Here is a 17,832-nt window from a genome sequence, read left to right on the forward strand (position 1 = left end):
GCGTATGCTCATTGCCAAGTACCTTTGAAAACTTGTCGGGGTCATGCTTGCCAATAATGGGTGGATCCTATCCTTGTTTGTATGGATCAATTGCTAGCAACTTGCCTAGGAGCCATGCCCTAGATTTCTTTGGGGGTTAGCACTCCTAAGCTAGGGAGGTAGCCACACAATCTGTACGTGTAGTGAATCTAAGAATATGCAATATAGACTCAAATTTGTAGGTTTTAGGATCCTATACACACAACTTAACATAGACAAAGTGATTAGAGTGTGTTAATTGAGTTCAAATGCAAATATTAAGCCGGATCCCATAAAAGCTTAAAACAAGGATGTTTTGAGTACACAATTGGGATGTCAAAACATGTGCAATAATGACATTTGAAGCTCTATGAAATGGTATTGAGTGATGAGCACTTTGCACACACATATATATTTTAAAAGGTACTGGTGGTTCTATTGAGAGCTAGGATAATACAAAATGGGCTGAGAATGAACTAAAAAGATGCACAAAAATTGAAATTTCACACACACAATATAGTAATGTGAATCTAAAATCAATGCAAGAAAAAAATGAGAAATGTGAGTTCCTCCTCACCTAATCACCAAAGGGTAGTGGAGAATGCTTGGGCCCAAAAGGTGATTAGTCATTGAGATTATTAAGAAAGCTAATACAAAGAGAGATTGGCCTAGGTACAAAACCATCGGCTCTCATAACACTTATTGGGTTAGTTGCGGAAGTGTGCTCCCTAGTCACCATTGGTGTAGCATTAGGCTATGGAGGATGGAGATTTAGCTTGACCATGGTGTTAGGGTTAGGGTTAGAGAGATGAAGTTCAGGGCTATGTTATGTGAGGGGAAAGAGCATGAAGGGAGTATAGACACAATGATAGAGTCAAAAAGCAATGATTCATTAGAAAATAGCCTCTTAAGTAGGTTCAGCTATATACAATCATTGGCTAGATAGGTTGCATCCTTTTGCTATTGGACCATGTCATCATTTATCTTTTCTAGGTGGCTAGAGGTCTTTTCCATATGGTGCCGCAGGTTGGGCTTACCCTAATGGTGTCAAGGAAGAGCATCCTATCTAGATTTAGACCTTTGTATGCATAAGGGATCTACATGGGAGAAGGCATTCAAAAAAATGAAGAGGAGGAGTTTCTTAAAAGAAATTTGATAATAATCCCAATGTTTTTAATAGATATGCAAAAAGGTGTAGGTACACTAGAAAATTACAAACACGTACCTAAAATGACCCTGAAGGAAGACACAAAGAAACTAGGAAAAAAAAATAAAAGAAAAAGGTTGGACGAGGAGAAAGAATATTTTGAGGCAATTATCTATGCAATAAAAATATTTGAAGAAAAATGTCCAAGAGTTCTAGAGTCAAAGAAGAAAGAAATAACTTTGGGCAATAAAGATAATTCAAAAATTGTCAAAGTATCTATTGAATTGGATGCCCAATTCAGAAGGACATTGAAAGAATTTTAAAAAATCATGGATATCTTTGTTGGGTCATACAGTGATATGAAGGGAGCATATCCAATTGTCTATCAACATACTATTTACTTGAAAACAGATATAGTGCCAAAGAATGAAGTAGAAGAGATAAACAATGAACCCTAATTATGCCGAATAGGTGAAAGAATACCTTGAAAAGTTTTTGGAAGTTGGTTTCATTTAATGAGTGGAAAACGTCACATGGCTATCACCAATTGTGGTAGTCCCAAAGAAGAATGGAAAAATCAAGGTATGTGTAGATTACAAGAAACTAAATGCTGCAACCATTACTGACCCATTACCCCCACTCTACTGTAATACAATGCTAGATGTTGTATTTGGTGAAGAGATATATATCTTTCTTAATGGTTCTAGTGGGTATAAAAAAGAAATATGGTTCTTAAAGAGAAAAACCAAACTACATTTATTGGTAAATGAGGAATGGTATGCTTCCACATGTATGTATGAATTGTGGTCTGAAGAATACACCACATGCTTTTCAAAAGTGGGTCATATAATTTCTTGATCCTTATGTATTGATTCTTACTTAACAACCTTCATGAAAGTATACTTGCATGGCTTCAATGAATCAAAAAAGAAGGAGGATCACTTGAATCATTTGAGATTATGCTTTGAGAAATGTAGAGAATTTAGAATATCATTGAACCGTGTGAAATGTACCTTTGGTGTGAGAGTTATTTTATTGGGACAAATCATTAGCAAAGAGTAAATTTCAATTGATCCAAGAAAGGTTGAGGCCATCTTCAAAGCCTTATCCTCCAAGACAATGAATCGATTGATGAGGTTCATTGGTCATGTGAAGTGGTATAGTAGGTTCTTGAGGTACATATCTCATGTGTTTACCACTCACAGAATTGTGAAGGAATGATGTGGATTTTTTGTGGAAGAAGAGGCAGGAGACTACTTTCAACTATTGAAAAAGATTCTAGTGACTCCACCAATACTAATTGACCCGAATTGAGAATTGCCATTCCACTTGTTTGTAGATGCATCCCATGCAGCACTCGGAGCACTTGTCATGGAGGAAGTAAAAAAGAGATGTTTTAAACCAATTTAATGCTAGTATAGTTCTCACACCTGTAAAGAAGAATACACCGTTACCAGTAGATAAATTTTAGGACTTATTTTTGGATTGCAAAAATTCAGGCACTATTTGGTGACAAACAAAGTAGTGATCCATGTTGATCACGAGGTTGATCATCAAGTTTTGATGTATTGACCCAATAGACCCCATCTTTTAGGGAGATTGGCTAGATGGGCTTTGTTAATGCAAGAGTTTGACTACTTAATGATCCATAGGCTAGGTCAAGAGCATGTCATAATAACTGACTATTTAAACAATTTAGCTACTGGACACAGTATTTTCATGTGTACTTATATGTAAGATATATTTTGATCTTAGATTTCTTCTAAGGGTTTCCAGGCCCCAATAATCATCCTATAATTTGTTAAGTATTTTTCTAAATTTTCATTTTTAATTAAGTCCAAAACTAGCTTATTTTTTTCTTGATATTTATTATAGCTATTATCTCACATAAATATATTTATCTCAACTTTTTGATAGTGTATAATACCTTTATTAATTATTTTAAAAACTTTCAAATGGATTTACTATTTATCCCCATAGATTTCTATTCAAAAATAGAGTTTTTAGACCAAGATAATTACTAAAACTAATTAGCTAAATATAAGCTAATTCTCATGTAATATTTACACTTAGATATTTCTTTGATAAATATCTCATTAGCTTTTAAGCATTTTTGCTAATTATCCCTATTAAGTTTTAGTCAAAAAATAGGATTTAAGTCCAAGATAATTACTAGAACTTATTAACTAATTATAAGATAATTAGCATAGGCTATTTACACTTTGATATTTCTTTGATAAATATCTTATCAACTTTTAAACATGTTTGCCGAACATCCCTATTAATCTTTAGGACAAAACAAGGTTTTTAGGCCAAAAATATATCTAATTATCACAACTCATTTACACTTAGCTATTTCTCTAATAATATTTTGGGATTTATTAAGTTAGTTTACTAAGTTTCCCATCAATTTTAAGATTGAAAATAGTGAGTTTCTCTCTAAATAAATACATAAATTAATAAAAAACTTATGATATAATTTTCTTAACTTTCTAATAGTATGAAAAATCTTTATTAATTATCATGTAATTATTTAAGCTTTAATGATATATTTTTTATTAATTAAGAACAAAATTGATGAATTTTAACCTTAATAGAATTAATAATTAACCAAATTATTAATCCTAATTATAATTTGAACAATCAATAGTGTACTAGTCATTAGGGTATACTTTTTACTAGAGAGATATATAATCTTTTTAAACAATAATTAAGAAAATTAGATGTAGGTTAGTATATTTTTATCTATTAACAAGGGTTAGGACTAATTACCTTTGTTAATCAACTAGAGTTTTGCTCTCTAGTGATTTTTGGACAGAGTCTCTCTATGCTAAATAGATCTGGCTAGGTCTTCGAGTTTGAGTGAATTTGTGAAGCCTAAGGGGGACTATTTATAGATTTAGCACTTCCTTGCACTTCAATTCATTTAGTAGTTTCAAGCTTATTTCTACTTTAACGATAAATATCTGGGAGGTTTTAAAAAGTCTTCTAAAAATTCTTCTACTTCAAGATTACTAAAACCTTTCGATTAATTTAGCAAATTAAAGTAGCTATGAAAACTTTCAGAGGCCATAGTGGGGTCTATTTTTACCTGAATTTAGTTTATCTGTTATAATAGCTAATATCTAATTCTCCTAAATGATTTTCTCATGTTAAACCGATCATTTAATATGGGGAAGTACCAAGGGAGAAAAAGCTAGAATATTGGTTAAGCTGGCAGACCGGCCACAGTAAGGATCCAAAGGAGGGAAAATAGGGATCCAAAAGGGGGGCCATCTGCAAAAGAGCAATGTGCATCTATGGGCTTTAAAGACCCTAATCCTCAGCCCATTAAGACTTTCAAAATTCTAAGGTTCCAAAATTCAATAAAAAGTCCAATGGTCAAACCTTTGGATGCCTTTGTACTTTGGAAGAATTGGATGCCTTTGGAAGACCTAAAAGTCTTTGCAAATCCCTAGATGGGAGGGGGCGAGCCCTTTTAGTAGGGGATGAGAGAGAAACACACACACACACACACACACACACACTCACAGGCTCCCTTTACACAAAGGGAATAGGGGACACATCTCAGCCCAGCTGCCCCCAAGGTGCATTCAAATCCTATTGGATGGACATAGAGATGGACCAATGAGAATTAGTCTAGAGTACATCTAGTTTAATTCATTTTAAAACACTTGATAAAATAACCAATAGGAATTAAGCTCTCTAGAAGACTATTGGATAGTCTCCCTAGGGGTCCTGAGCAGCGTAATGGCTTGCCTGATTCCTATTGGCCAGAAGACAGTCGATTGCATTAATTAAATACATAGAGCTCTCACAAAAGGGGAAAGGGGGACACATGTCAAAAGGCTATCACTTATGCTTCTCAACTATCGTTGGCTAAGCTTTGCAGGGTTAGATAAGGTGCCAGCATGAGTAAAATGCAAGAGGGGTTGACCAAGAGAGAGAGGGGGGTGATTTTGGCAAGGCATTATCACACACACACTCACACAATCTCATGTGTGAAACAAAGAAGACTCTCTCTCCTTCTCAAGCTTTAATGGAAAGCTCATCATCTACTCCAATCTTGTGAGAAGGGAAGCCTACACCAACTACTCTTGGCTTTGTGATGCAAATCCAACCAAGAGCCAAGCTCCAATGCATGCTCATCTCGTATACCATGCTAATTACTAAGCTATGCTAAGCTATTTTGAGTGATTATATGAGAAGATATACTTCTTCTCACATAAGAATACTCCTTCTTCCTCTCAATCTACTCTCATACCCCGCTAGCTCTCACCATCTTCAAAGGTGTGTGAGGTCTTGGGTCTGAGATCGTGAGGGCATTGATGTTGTGTTTTATAAGTGTGTGCATGGTTTTTGAAGCTTTCATCTTCATTGTACCAGCAAGTTATTGAAGGAACACAATGTATTGTATTGTAAAATGTCTCCCTTGATGGGGGAAACCTATAATACAAAGCCTTTTGGAAGGGGGACCGACTCCATGAAAATCCGGTCCTCAATTGTTGTCAATAGCTTAATTTCTCTCTCTTTTGAAGTATTGTTCATGCCTATCTAACTAGGTGTTATGCTTTTTGGGGCTCTCTCCATCCAAGCACTCTTGCTATGCTCATTAGGAATCTATTCTAATGAAATGCTCACTATGCTTATGCTTATTTTCCGCTACACACAAGTTATTAGGCCATGAAATGTTACATTGGTTTTAGAGCACAAGATTTCTCTTTTCTTGGTCAAGAAGGGAGTTCGTTAACACTAGAATGGTAACCTAGCAGGACATAAAAGTGTCCTTTCAGGGTTTTGGGAAAAATTTCCAAAACTATAGTAGATCGACTCATTTTGAAAAATCCTTTCATGAGCTTATAGTTCAATAACTACTACATATGAAAAAAATGAGAAACTTGTAATTTTTCTCATCACTTGGTCGCTACAAGCCTCCAAAGTTGATGGACTAGTGCATTTTGCACAAAACAACAATTTCTTACGGTTGATTGCATATAAATAAGAGTGGGGATTTTTGTAGGACATGAGATAAAATGCCCCGTTAACTTCAATGGGTTGGTGACCAAAACGTACGGTTGCTTTTACCTCACTATTTTTTTTTTTGGGCAAAAAAAATAAGTACAAAAAAGTTGCATTTTTGCCATTATGCGGACCTATCATCAAAGTTTCTATAGTCACGCTCAATACAAATACTATATACATGTTTTATTGGTTCCCTTTGGGCCTTTGGATTCAAAAGGAGCCATGGAGCATGTCAAAAGGATAATGGATCTCTTAGAATTGGAGCCTTAGGGGCAATGATAAAGTGCTAAATACAGCAAACTTGAAAAAACTGGGTTTAGCATTATGACCTCTAGAAACCCATAGAAACTACTCAATATCTAGCAAAGTTTGTAGTCTATGATTAGATATGGTTACTACCTACAAAATACACACAATTGACCTAAGAAACTAGCAATATTGAGAAAGTTATACTTGCTACTCTAAAATGTATCGTATTCTTCAGCAATCAAAAAACTCAACCATCATCATATACTATACTATATAGCATATTGGGTCCCCCAAAACTCAAGGAAGATTAGATTTATATTATAAATTACACTTACACAATCAAAATTGAATTTGGATATCAAGAAAGCCAACAAAAAAATCATAAAAGTGCTAATTTTGGTCAAAAAATAGGATTATGCAATTCTTGTAAATTGGTCATAACTTTCAATTTTAGCACTTAGCTCTCCCTACAAGCATCAAAACATGTTAAGAACTATGAAGGCCTAACCTCTACCCATGTAAACCTCACAAACATGAAGTTTAGAGTGGTATAGTTGCCAAAAATTTAAAAAAAGACAAAAGCAGGACCCGTTTTTTCACATAGTTTAGGTTCAAAAATGTTGTGCAAGAGTAAGGTTAATGGTGAGATCGATACTCCAAAAAAATGCTAAGTTTTTTTCAGATCATAAGGCAACTTTGTGGATATATAGCACCTAGAAATTCATTTTCATACTCTTCAAATAATTCAAGCAAAATGGTCACTTAACAGGACACAAAAGTGTCCTGTTACCATTCTAGTGTTAACCTAACTATAAATGGTTGGTATTATTATTTGCAATTGTAAAATGGTCACTTAACAGGACACAAAAGTGTCCAAGGACATAAAAGTGTCCTGTTACCATTCTAGTGTTAACCTAACTATAAATGGTTGGTATTATTAATTGCAATTGAGTAAGTAGAATAGGAATTTTCAGCCTTGCAGTGCGCTTGCTTTGTGCAAATAATGAGGCACCACCATCGAGAGCTATGGTCTTAATAGTTAAGTCCTACGGGGCTTGCCTATGGTTTTGACTATGGTTTAACCACTATTGAGATATTAGAAGATTGACAAGAGCTGGTATTGTTTTGGTGTTGAAAGAACCTTTCTTCTATTCCTTGCAATTAATGATATTCGAGCCACGGATATAAGAGCTTGAGTGCTTTTCTAAAGGGGTATAGAGGAGTAGAAACTAGGGCTTGAAGTGCCAAAGTACATCTAAAAGAGAAAAAAAGTTTGCACCTAAAAGTTGTTAGAATGGCTGACAATAGTAAAGAGAGTGAAATTAATGTTGATAGCTTTGATTTTGCCCCGGGGAGGTCACCTAATAAAAATGTAACCTATCACGTGAGCTCAACAGAAGGGTATTTACAGTTCTTGAAACTTATAGAAATATATATACAAAAGGGCATTATCTTTTTAAATTCAGAAAAAACTTATAGATTTTAAAAGAAAAGGGCATATCATATTCTTAACAAAATTCATAGATAAGGGGTTTTACAAACATGTCTTGAACGCACGTGATATGGTAGTTTTACACATAGTGAACCCCCGAGGATTTTGCTAATGAGCAAGATATTAATATTGCCTCGATTATTGTTAACTACCTTGTTTCTAAGCTTCAACAAGCCATGGGAAATCCATCTCACCAAAGTGAAGTGCAATGGCAGCTTCTTGCTCATGGGATTCTCCAAACTCCCCACCATGAAGAGAGAGTACCTAGGAAGCCTCCTTGTGAGAGTTCCAAAAGAGGCCTCTCTCCGATTCGGGAAAAAGAAGAGGATCCATACAAAGGGCTCAAAAACTTACTTCTTGATGATCATCTCATTCCTAGAGAACTCAAGACCCCCCACCAAAAGAACGAGAAATAAGTGAGTCTCCTGCCACCTCGATAGATATGGCTCCAAGAAGATGGCGGTCAAAACACTCCCCATCACCTCCTAAACAGAGAATACCATTGCAAAATTATCCAGACCATAGTTCAAAGAGGGATGATAGAAAACAAGAGAAGAAAAAGGCAATAAATAGGTCACCCTCTTCTCCATCTTCTTCATCCTCTTCCTCTTATGAAGAAAGTGATGGTGCAAACAAGGAAAGAAAAAGGTGAAAAAGAGGTCACCCTCTTCTCCATCTTTCTCAAATTCTTCATCTTCTAAAGAAAGCGATGGTGCAACTTTTGAACCACCAAAAAGAAGAGTCCATAGGAAATCCTATGCCGCATGGAAGAGGTCATCCAAGCTCAAGAAGTTCAAAGAGGGAGGAAAGAACATCTCTTTCCTTACCTACGATGGCACCTTTTGGTGCTACAGACAAAGTCTTGGCCTTCATCCAACTATTCAATGTGGCGTTTGGAGATGAGGGATTCACGGAGTCCTCTAAGCTACACCATGTAGCTATGCATTTTTAAAAGTCCACCAGGCAATGGTGGTCTAGCCTATGGGCAAACGGTGTAGCCCTACGAACATGGAAAGCTTTAAGAGCTTCCATCATGAAGCCGTTTTTGGATACCGATACTGAAGACAAAGTACCCATCGGATGGTGAAGCTTGAAGCTCTCTTCTTACAAATCTATTCACAAATATGTAGACAAGTTTTGGGACTTACATCTCAAAGCCACTGTCTTCAAAAAGATGGATTTTGGAGAACAAAAACTCCAACTTTGTGCGGGCTTAACTGAATATATGGCAAAGTATAGCAACTCCCAAAGGCCATGCATCATATTTGCGGTCATACACCATACCATGGTGGCTTCATGAATCAATTTTCAAATAGGGGCTAAGAGAAATCTTAAGCCCACGGAGAACAAGGACCGTAACAATGAGCCTAAGGGAAAGGACAATGTCCAAAAGTCTCCTAAAGGTAATGCCAACAACAACAAAGCTAAGGAGAAGGGAGTTTATGAAGGCAAAAATAAACTCTCTCTTGAAGATCTTGAGTGTTATCGTAAAGATAACCACTGTTTCAAGTGTGGGGATCAAGGGCATGCTTATTGTGCTTGCCCCCACAAGAATACACGAAACAAGCCTCCTAGAGCTACCTTGGTGAAAATCCAAGGAGAGGAAGCTCACCACAAAGGATCTCCTCTATGCCATGCTTGGGGAAAGGTAAGAGAACATGATGCTTTTATTCTCTTTGACCCTGGTTCTACTCACAATTTTATATCCACAGAGTTGGTCACCAAGCTAGGCAACCAAGCCTATGAGTGGGAGATGTCCTACCAGCCGATGGTGCTTTCAAGGGGCAAGAAACTTTAGTCTCTCCCCTAATTAGGAAATTGAGGCTCCATGTCTAAAGCTATGTGGACAAAGAGGACTTCTGTATCTCTCCTCTCAAGCATGAGGATGTAATCCTAGGGGGTATCATAGTTTGATTGCATGGTTGCCAATGTTAAATTCCCTGAAAGGAAAATCTACTTTAGGTTCAGGGAAAAAGATATGTACATAGATGCTAAGGAGTTGGGTAACACCATACCCATTGTACATATGCAAGATTTCAATAAGTCAATAAAGAGCTCTGTTTCTATGTACATGATTTTTGTTAATGATTCTCAAAATGAACCTAATGCTTGAGCAAAAGAAAATATAAATAATCACAAGGAACTAGATTTATCCAAATTTCTCAAGGGATTTCAAGATGTTTTTATTGACGACATTCCTTGTGAGCTGCCTCCTAAATGAGACAATGATGACCATGCAATTAAACTTCTGCCAGGAAGTTCACAGCTTGATAAACCTCCTTATAGAATTTCTCAAGCTCAACAAGAGGAGATTATATAGCAAATGCATGTGTTAGTTGAGAAGGGCATGGTTAGGCCTATCTCATCTCCATTTTGTTCACCCGTGTTAATAGTGCAAAAGAAAGACGGTGCATATCGTATGTGTGTCGACTATAGAGCACTAAATAGGATCACTATCAAAAATAGGTTTTCCGTTCCACGGGTAGAAGATCTATTTGATAAGCTACAAGGGTCAAGCTACTTCAATGGGATTGACCTAAAAAGTGGCTACCATCAAATAAGGATAATTGATCAAGACATTGTAAAGACCGCATTTCGCACTACGTTTGGTCTTTACAAATACATTGTCATGCCTTTTGGCTTGACCAATGCACCATCCACATTCAACCGCTTGATGGAGAAGCTATTCATGCCTCACTGAACCTTTTACTAGAGTGTTCTTTGATGATATCATCATCTACTCTAATTCACTAGATGAACACAGGCAACACCTCCAGGTAATATTTCAGGTCTTACAAGAGAATAAAATTTATATTAATCAAAAGAAAATTGAGTTTTTCCTACAAGATATTCAGTATTTAGGTCACATTATCTCTCAAGATGGAATCCAAATGGATTCATTAAAGCTATAGGTAATGAAAGGATGGCCTAATCCAAAGAATCTTCATGAACTAAGAATCTTTATAGGTATGTGTGCATACTATAGACGCTTCATAGAAAAGTTCTCACAAATTGTGGGACCATTACATGACCTAACAAAGGAAAACATTAGGTATACATGGTCTGCCAAGGAGAACAATGCTTTCAAAAAGCTTAAACAAAATCTTATCTCTCAACCTGTGATTACACTGCCGGATCTCTCAAAACCATTTTTGGTCCAATGTGACGCTTGTGGTGATTGCCTTGGAGCTCTTTTGCACCAAGAAGGGCACACAATAGACTACGAAAGTCGAAGGCTCAACCCTATTGAGAAAGATCTAGGCATATATGAAAAGGAACTCCTTGTAGTTCTACATGCCTTAGACTCATGGAAGCACTATTTATTGGGGACTCCTTTCATTCTCCAGACGGATCACCAAAGCCTTAAGTACTTCATGATGCAGATCAAGCTCTCTGACAAACAAATGAGGTGGGAAAATTCCCTTTTGCAATTTAATTTTCAGATTGCTCACATTGTTGGCAAGCATAATCAAGTAGGTGATGCACTCTCAAGACGGCCAAGAGTGAATGTAGTTTCCATAGCAACTCACAATGATCTACCTTCTATGATATATGAGTACGCTATTGATCCCGATTTTAGAGATGTGACTTCAGCCCTTGCACTAGGGAAGAAAGAAGAACCATTTACTTGACAAGACGATTATCTTCTCTATGGTAATAGACTATGCATTACTTACTCATTACATGAGAAAATAATGTATGAATCTCATGCTTCTCCTTATGCGGGGTATAGAGGGATTCAGTCTACCCTAAAAGGGATTGAAACATATTTCTATTGGCCTACCATGAAAGCAGACATACAAGAGTTTCTTCAACCTTTGCCAAGCCCTAATTCACCATGGGAGAGCATATCCATAGATTTTATCTCAGGATTGCCCAAGTATATTCATGGGAATACATGAATATGGATGATAGTAGACAGGTTCGGCAAACAAGCTCATTTTATACCTTTCAAAAAGACTATCAAAGCCCATCAAATGGCAAGCCTCTTCATATCACAAATCTTCAAGTACCATGGCTTGCCAATGTTCATAGTGTCGGAGAGAGATCCTAGAATGACCAATAATTTCTGGAAGGGTCTCTTTGAGAATTTAGGGACAAGGCTAAACTTCTCTTCAGCCTATCACCCACAAATGGATGGCCAAAGTAAAATAGCTAACCTAAAAATTCTTGATCTACTAAAAGCCTATGTAACGGAAGTAGATCAAATTTTCCAATGGGAGAAGTACTTCCCCTTGGTGGAGTATGCCTACAATAATACTTTACATACCTCCATAGGAAAAGCACCTTTCGAGGTAATTGAGGGAATATCAAAAAGTTCCTTGCTACTTAAGGTACACGGGAAAATCTTCGCTGTGCAGATGAGTATAGCCGAGACCTACAAGAATCTTTCCAAAAGATTAAGGATACTATCTCTATCTCATAGCAAAGGCAAAAGGATGCTTTTGATAAGCACAGAACAGCCCAAGCCTTTAAAGAAAATGATTGGGTCTTGCTTAAATTTCCCAAGGCTCGGTTAAGGCACAGGACGGGCAAGAATTCTATGGGACATCAAAAGTACTATGCTAAGTTAGCAAAAAGGTACTATGGTCCCTTCCAAATTCTTAGACCAATCAATGACATGGCCTATCAACTCAAGTTTCCTACTCATCTGCTCATACACAATGCTTTTCATGTGAGCCTACTAAAGCCTTACAAAGGAGATCCCACCTCAAGAACCAACTATTGAAGACCCACCAAAGATCGAGGACCAAGAAGAGGTGATGCAGCCCAAGTCCATTCTCTGACATGAAGAAAAGGTATTGAGAGGCGGTAAGATTATCCGATGGTATCTTATTAAGAACTATCCTTTTGAAGATGCTAGATGGATGCAAGGCATACAATTAAAGGATAACCTAAACCTTGTCAATGCTTACAATGATTCCATAGAGTAAGGAAATGTACAAAGGTTTAAAATAAACAAAGTTTTTTTCGTCTTATAAGACTTTCTTTTTCTTTATTGTGCACAAATGTTAAGTAGTATGCATGCTTAGAATCAAGTTTACAGAGACAACGTCTTCCAAAGACCAAGTAGAGTTTGTCACTCTACTATGGAAGATTGATAGGACTAATGTGCAGACATGCTTGCCGCAGCTTAGTCTCTCAAGTGCCAAATCGATTAGTCATCCATTCTGGAACGATGTCGTAGGGTAACATAGAGATCCTCTACCCGCTAGAAAAAGGACTAATGAATAGGCTTTTTCTTCTCTACCCCATAGTCGAGGACAATTATGATTTTAAGAGAGAGGTAATGTCATAATAAGTAATATCTAATTCTCCAAAATGATTTTACTGATCCTTTAATATCGGGAAGTACTAGGGGAGAAAAAGATAGAATATTGGTTAAGCTTGGAGACCGACCACAATAGGGATCCAAAGGAGGGAAAATAGGGATCCAAAAGGGGTGGCCATCTGCAAAAGAGCAATGTGCATCAACGGGCTTCAAAGACCCTAAGGTTCATCCCATTAAGACTTCCAAAATGCTAAGGTTCCAAAATTCAATAAGAAGTCCAATGCCCAAACATTAGGGAAATTGGATGCCTTTGGAAGACCTAAAAGTCTTTGCAAATCCCTAGATGGGAGGGGGCAAGCCCTTTTAGTAGGGGATGAGAGAGAAAGACACACACACACACACACACACACTCACAAGCTCCCTTTACACACAGGGAATAGGGGACATGTGTCAGCTCCCTAGCCCAATTGCCCCCAAGGTGGATGGCCATAGAGGTGGACCAATGAGAATTAGGCTAGAGTACATTTAGTTTAATTCATTTTAAAACACTTGATAAAAGAACCAATAGAAATTAAGCTCTCTAGAAGATTATTGGATAGTCTCCCAAGGGGTCCAACGAGCATTGAGCAGCCCAATGGCTTGCTTGATTCCTATTGGCTAGAAGAAAAAGGGGTCCAATGAGAGTTTAATTGCATTAATTAAATACCTAAAGCTCTCACAAAAGTTGAATGGGGGACACATGTCAAAAGGCTATCACTTATGCTTCTCAAATATCATTCGCCAAGCTTTGAAGGGTCTAATGGGGTGCTAGCATGAGTAAAATGCAAGAGGGGTCGACCAAGAGAGAGATGGGGCTGATTTTGACAAGGCATTATCACACGCGCGCGCACACACACACACACACACACACTCACTCACAGAATCTCATGTGTAAAACAAAGAAGACTTCTCTCCTTCTCAAGCTTTAATGGAAAGCTCATCATCTACTCCAAGCTTGTGATAAGGGAGGCCTATACCAACAACTCTTGGCTTTGTGATGCAAATCCAACCAAGAGCCAATCTCCAATGCATGCTCATCTCCTCTACCAGGCTAATTACTAAGCTATGCTAAGCTATTATGAGTGATCATGTGAGGAGATCTACTTCTTTCTTGTAAGAATAGTCCTTCTTCCTCTCAATCTACTCTCATACCCCGCTAGCTCTCACCATCTTCAAAGGTGTGTGAGGTCTTGGGTCTAAGACGGTGAGGGAATTGATGTTGTGTTTTATAAGTGCATGCATGGTGCTTGAAGCTTCCATCTTCATTGCACCAGTAAGTTATTGAAGGAACACAAAGTATAGTATTGTAAAATGTCTCCCTTGATGGGGGAAACCTATAATACAAAGCCTTTTGGAGGGGGGACCGGCTCCATGCAAATCCGGTCCTCAACTGTTGTCAATAGATTAATTTCTCTCTCTTTTGAAGTATTGTTCATGCCTATCTAGCTAGGTGTTATGCGTTTTGGTGCTCCCTCCATCCAAGCACTCTTGCTATGCTCATTAGGAATTGGTTCTAATAAAATAATCACTATGTTTATGCTATTTTCTGCTACACACAAGTTACTAGGCCATTAAAAGTTACACTAGCTATAGTATTGTCGTGCTTAAGATTCCAAAAATACCAATTTTAGCTACTTTTGAGATAGTGGTTTACTGTGTCTAGGATTTTCAAATAAAGATTAGGGTTCATTTTTCTACTTCTAAAAAGGTAGAAACCTTACAACAAAGTAGATGTTAGAGTAGTTTAATTAATGGAGAGAGATAATTTTCATACACAAGGTTATAGAGTAGAGAGAGAGAGAGAGAGACAGAGAGAGAGAGAGCACCCATGATATATGTGGTTCACCCAATGTGGGCTACGTCCACGGGAAAGCAACCACTCAATGGATTTAGTACTTCAAACTAGAAGTAGGTTACATCCTTAATGGAACTCCCACCTCGCTTCACTCTCACCACCTCACCACCTCACACAAAACTTGTTTCATCAACTTCACAATGGATTTTGTGTGTAGAAGAGGCCTCCTTTTATAGGCCAAAAGTGCTACCCTCTCTCATGAGAGACAGCCATGTGCAACCGCCCTTGTGTAGATAAGTCCGAGTTGAATTCTCCCATGTGCCCATGTGTGGCCACCCTGGAGAAGACAAATTTGGCTCGAAATAGGCCACTGGCTATTGAATTTTTCCACTTACCAGTGGTGGCCAATCGACCGGCCATTTTCCGATCACATCCCGACCCCCTGATCTGTGTCCTAACTTGGTTGATCAAAAATATGTAAAAGGTTTTAAGAGGTACCATACCAAGATTTTTTGGCTTCCAATAAATCTCATGCAATAATACTTCTATATCTAGTTCACTTTTCAAGGAAGGCTATCTCATGCACAAGGAATCTGAGTTGGGTTTTGAATAACTAGCTCATTCTTAAGATGCCATCATATATTTCTATTGAAATAATGTGGAAATAAAATAATGGTGGGGTTCCTTTGATTCAAATTCTACTTTCCTAATACTTAGAATTGAAAGAAAACCTTTTCATGATTGGATACTAACTCAACTTAAGATTCTTTAAACATTTTTGACAACCAGGGCTTGCATTTAGCAGTTCCTTGCACTCCAAGGCAGCCCCTTGGCTCCCTTAGGGCCCCTTGCTGTTACTTTTGACTCTAGCAAGTCACTAGTGGCCCTCCCTAGCACATGCCCGCTCTAAAATTCAAATTTTCTATTTTTAAACCTTTTTTTTTGCTTAAACGGTAAATATCTTGGAGGTTATAAAAAGTCTTCTACTTCAATGATTACCAAAACCTTTCTATTATTTTAGAAAATTATAGTAGCTGCAAAAACTTTTGGAGGCCATAGTGGGGTCGGTTTTCACCTGAATTTAGTTATGAAAATTCCTAGCTATAGTATTGTCGTGCTTAAGATTCCAAAACACCAATTTTAGCTACTTTTGAGATAATGGTTTAATAGTTTCTATGTCTAGGGTTCTCAAATAAACCTTAGGGTTCATTTTATTGCTTCTAAAAAGGTAGAAATCTTACAACTAAGTAGATGTTAGAGTAGTTTACTCAATGGAGAGAGATATTTTTCACACATGAGAGATTATAGAAGAGGGAGAGAGAGCACACATGATATACGTGGTTCACCCAATGTGGACTACATCCATGAGAAAATAGCCACTCAATGTCTTCATTACTTCAAACTAGAAATATGTTAAAATTGTATTATACCCTTAATTGAACTCCCGCCTTGCTTCACTCTCATCACCTCACACATATCTTATTTCATCAACTTCACAATGCATTTTGTGTGTAGAAGAGGCCTCCTTTTATAGGCCAAAAGGGCTGTCCTCTCTCATGAGAGATAGCCGTGTGCAGACGCCCTTGTATAAACAAGTCTGAGTTGAATTATCCGGTGCACCCATGTGTGGCCGCCCTCGAGAGAAAAAATCCACCTAGAAATCGGCCACCAACCAAAGACACCCACCCACCAGCCATCGGCTATTGACTACCGACCGCCGACCAACTGGCCACTTGGATTGTCCATGAATCTACTCACAACTGCCACTACATGTACAATGTCCAGCCTTATCCAGGTCTAATCTCTTTCATATAAACAAAAAGATCTCATATAGTGAACTTGCCCACATGAATGTGCTTGGTCTAATTGACCATTCAAAGCAATCACCATTTGACAAGAATGATGCATTCCAACTTTGCCACTCTGAACGTGCTTGGCATGTTCTTGCCATTCTGAGCAATCTGGGTTTGGTACAAGCTACCACGATTACACTAGAGGTACCCCCTCTGTGTCCTAACTTGGTTGACAAAAAATATATAAAGGGTTTTAAGAGGTATCATACCAATAGTTTTTGTCTTCCAATTAATCTCATATAATAATTTCAAATAGGGCTATCTTGTGCACAAGAAATTTGAGTTGGGTTTTGAAAAGGTTTCCATTATACATTTCTACTGAAAAGGTGTGGAAATAGGATGATGGTGGGATTCCTTTGAGCTTAAATTCTATTTTCCTACGAGTGAGAATTGAGAGTAAACCTCTTCATGATTGGATACTAACTTAACTTTAGATTCCTTTAAAAAAATTGAAAAAATAAAGTAATATGTACTTATTACAATGTACAAGTAACCCAAAGTATTATTGCTTTGTAGTGGTTCACACTCACTTCCTATTGTTGCTAAGCTCTAGAATTGCTAATTGTGGCCAAACGAGTGGCTCTTTCATCTTCCTCATTCATTCAGGTTTGTTCTGCAATGATTGCATAAGATCTAGCTTCTCTCGCTCTTCCTCTACCTCTTCCTCCATTTCTACCTCCTCTTAAATTGTCTCCTTTATTTATTTGAGTTTGAGAAATGTCTTTAATGGTAATTCCAGGGTTTCTCTCTTTGGGACAAATATTTCTATAGTGGCCCATATGATTGCCTCCATACAACCTGACATTTGGGAAGGTCTGCTCCAAGTTTACTATAGCAGGTACTCCACGTTGTTGATATCCTTGGTTGTCCCTAGCTCTTCCCCTAAAGTTATTAAAACCATTATAATTCTTGGTAGGGTTGGTTCCTTTAGCTACAAGAGGCTTG

The sequence above is a fragment of the Adiantum capillus-veneris genome, chromosome 2 (genome assembly GCF_014529385.1).
Source record: "Adiantum capillus-veneris isolate H3 chromosome 2, ASM1452938v2, whole genome shotgun sequence".
NCBI classification, from domain to species: domain Eukaryota; kingdom Viridiplantae; phylum Streptophyta; class Polypodiopsida; order Polypodiales; family Pteridaceae; genus Adiantum; species Adiantum capillus-veneris.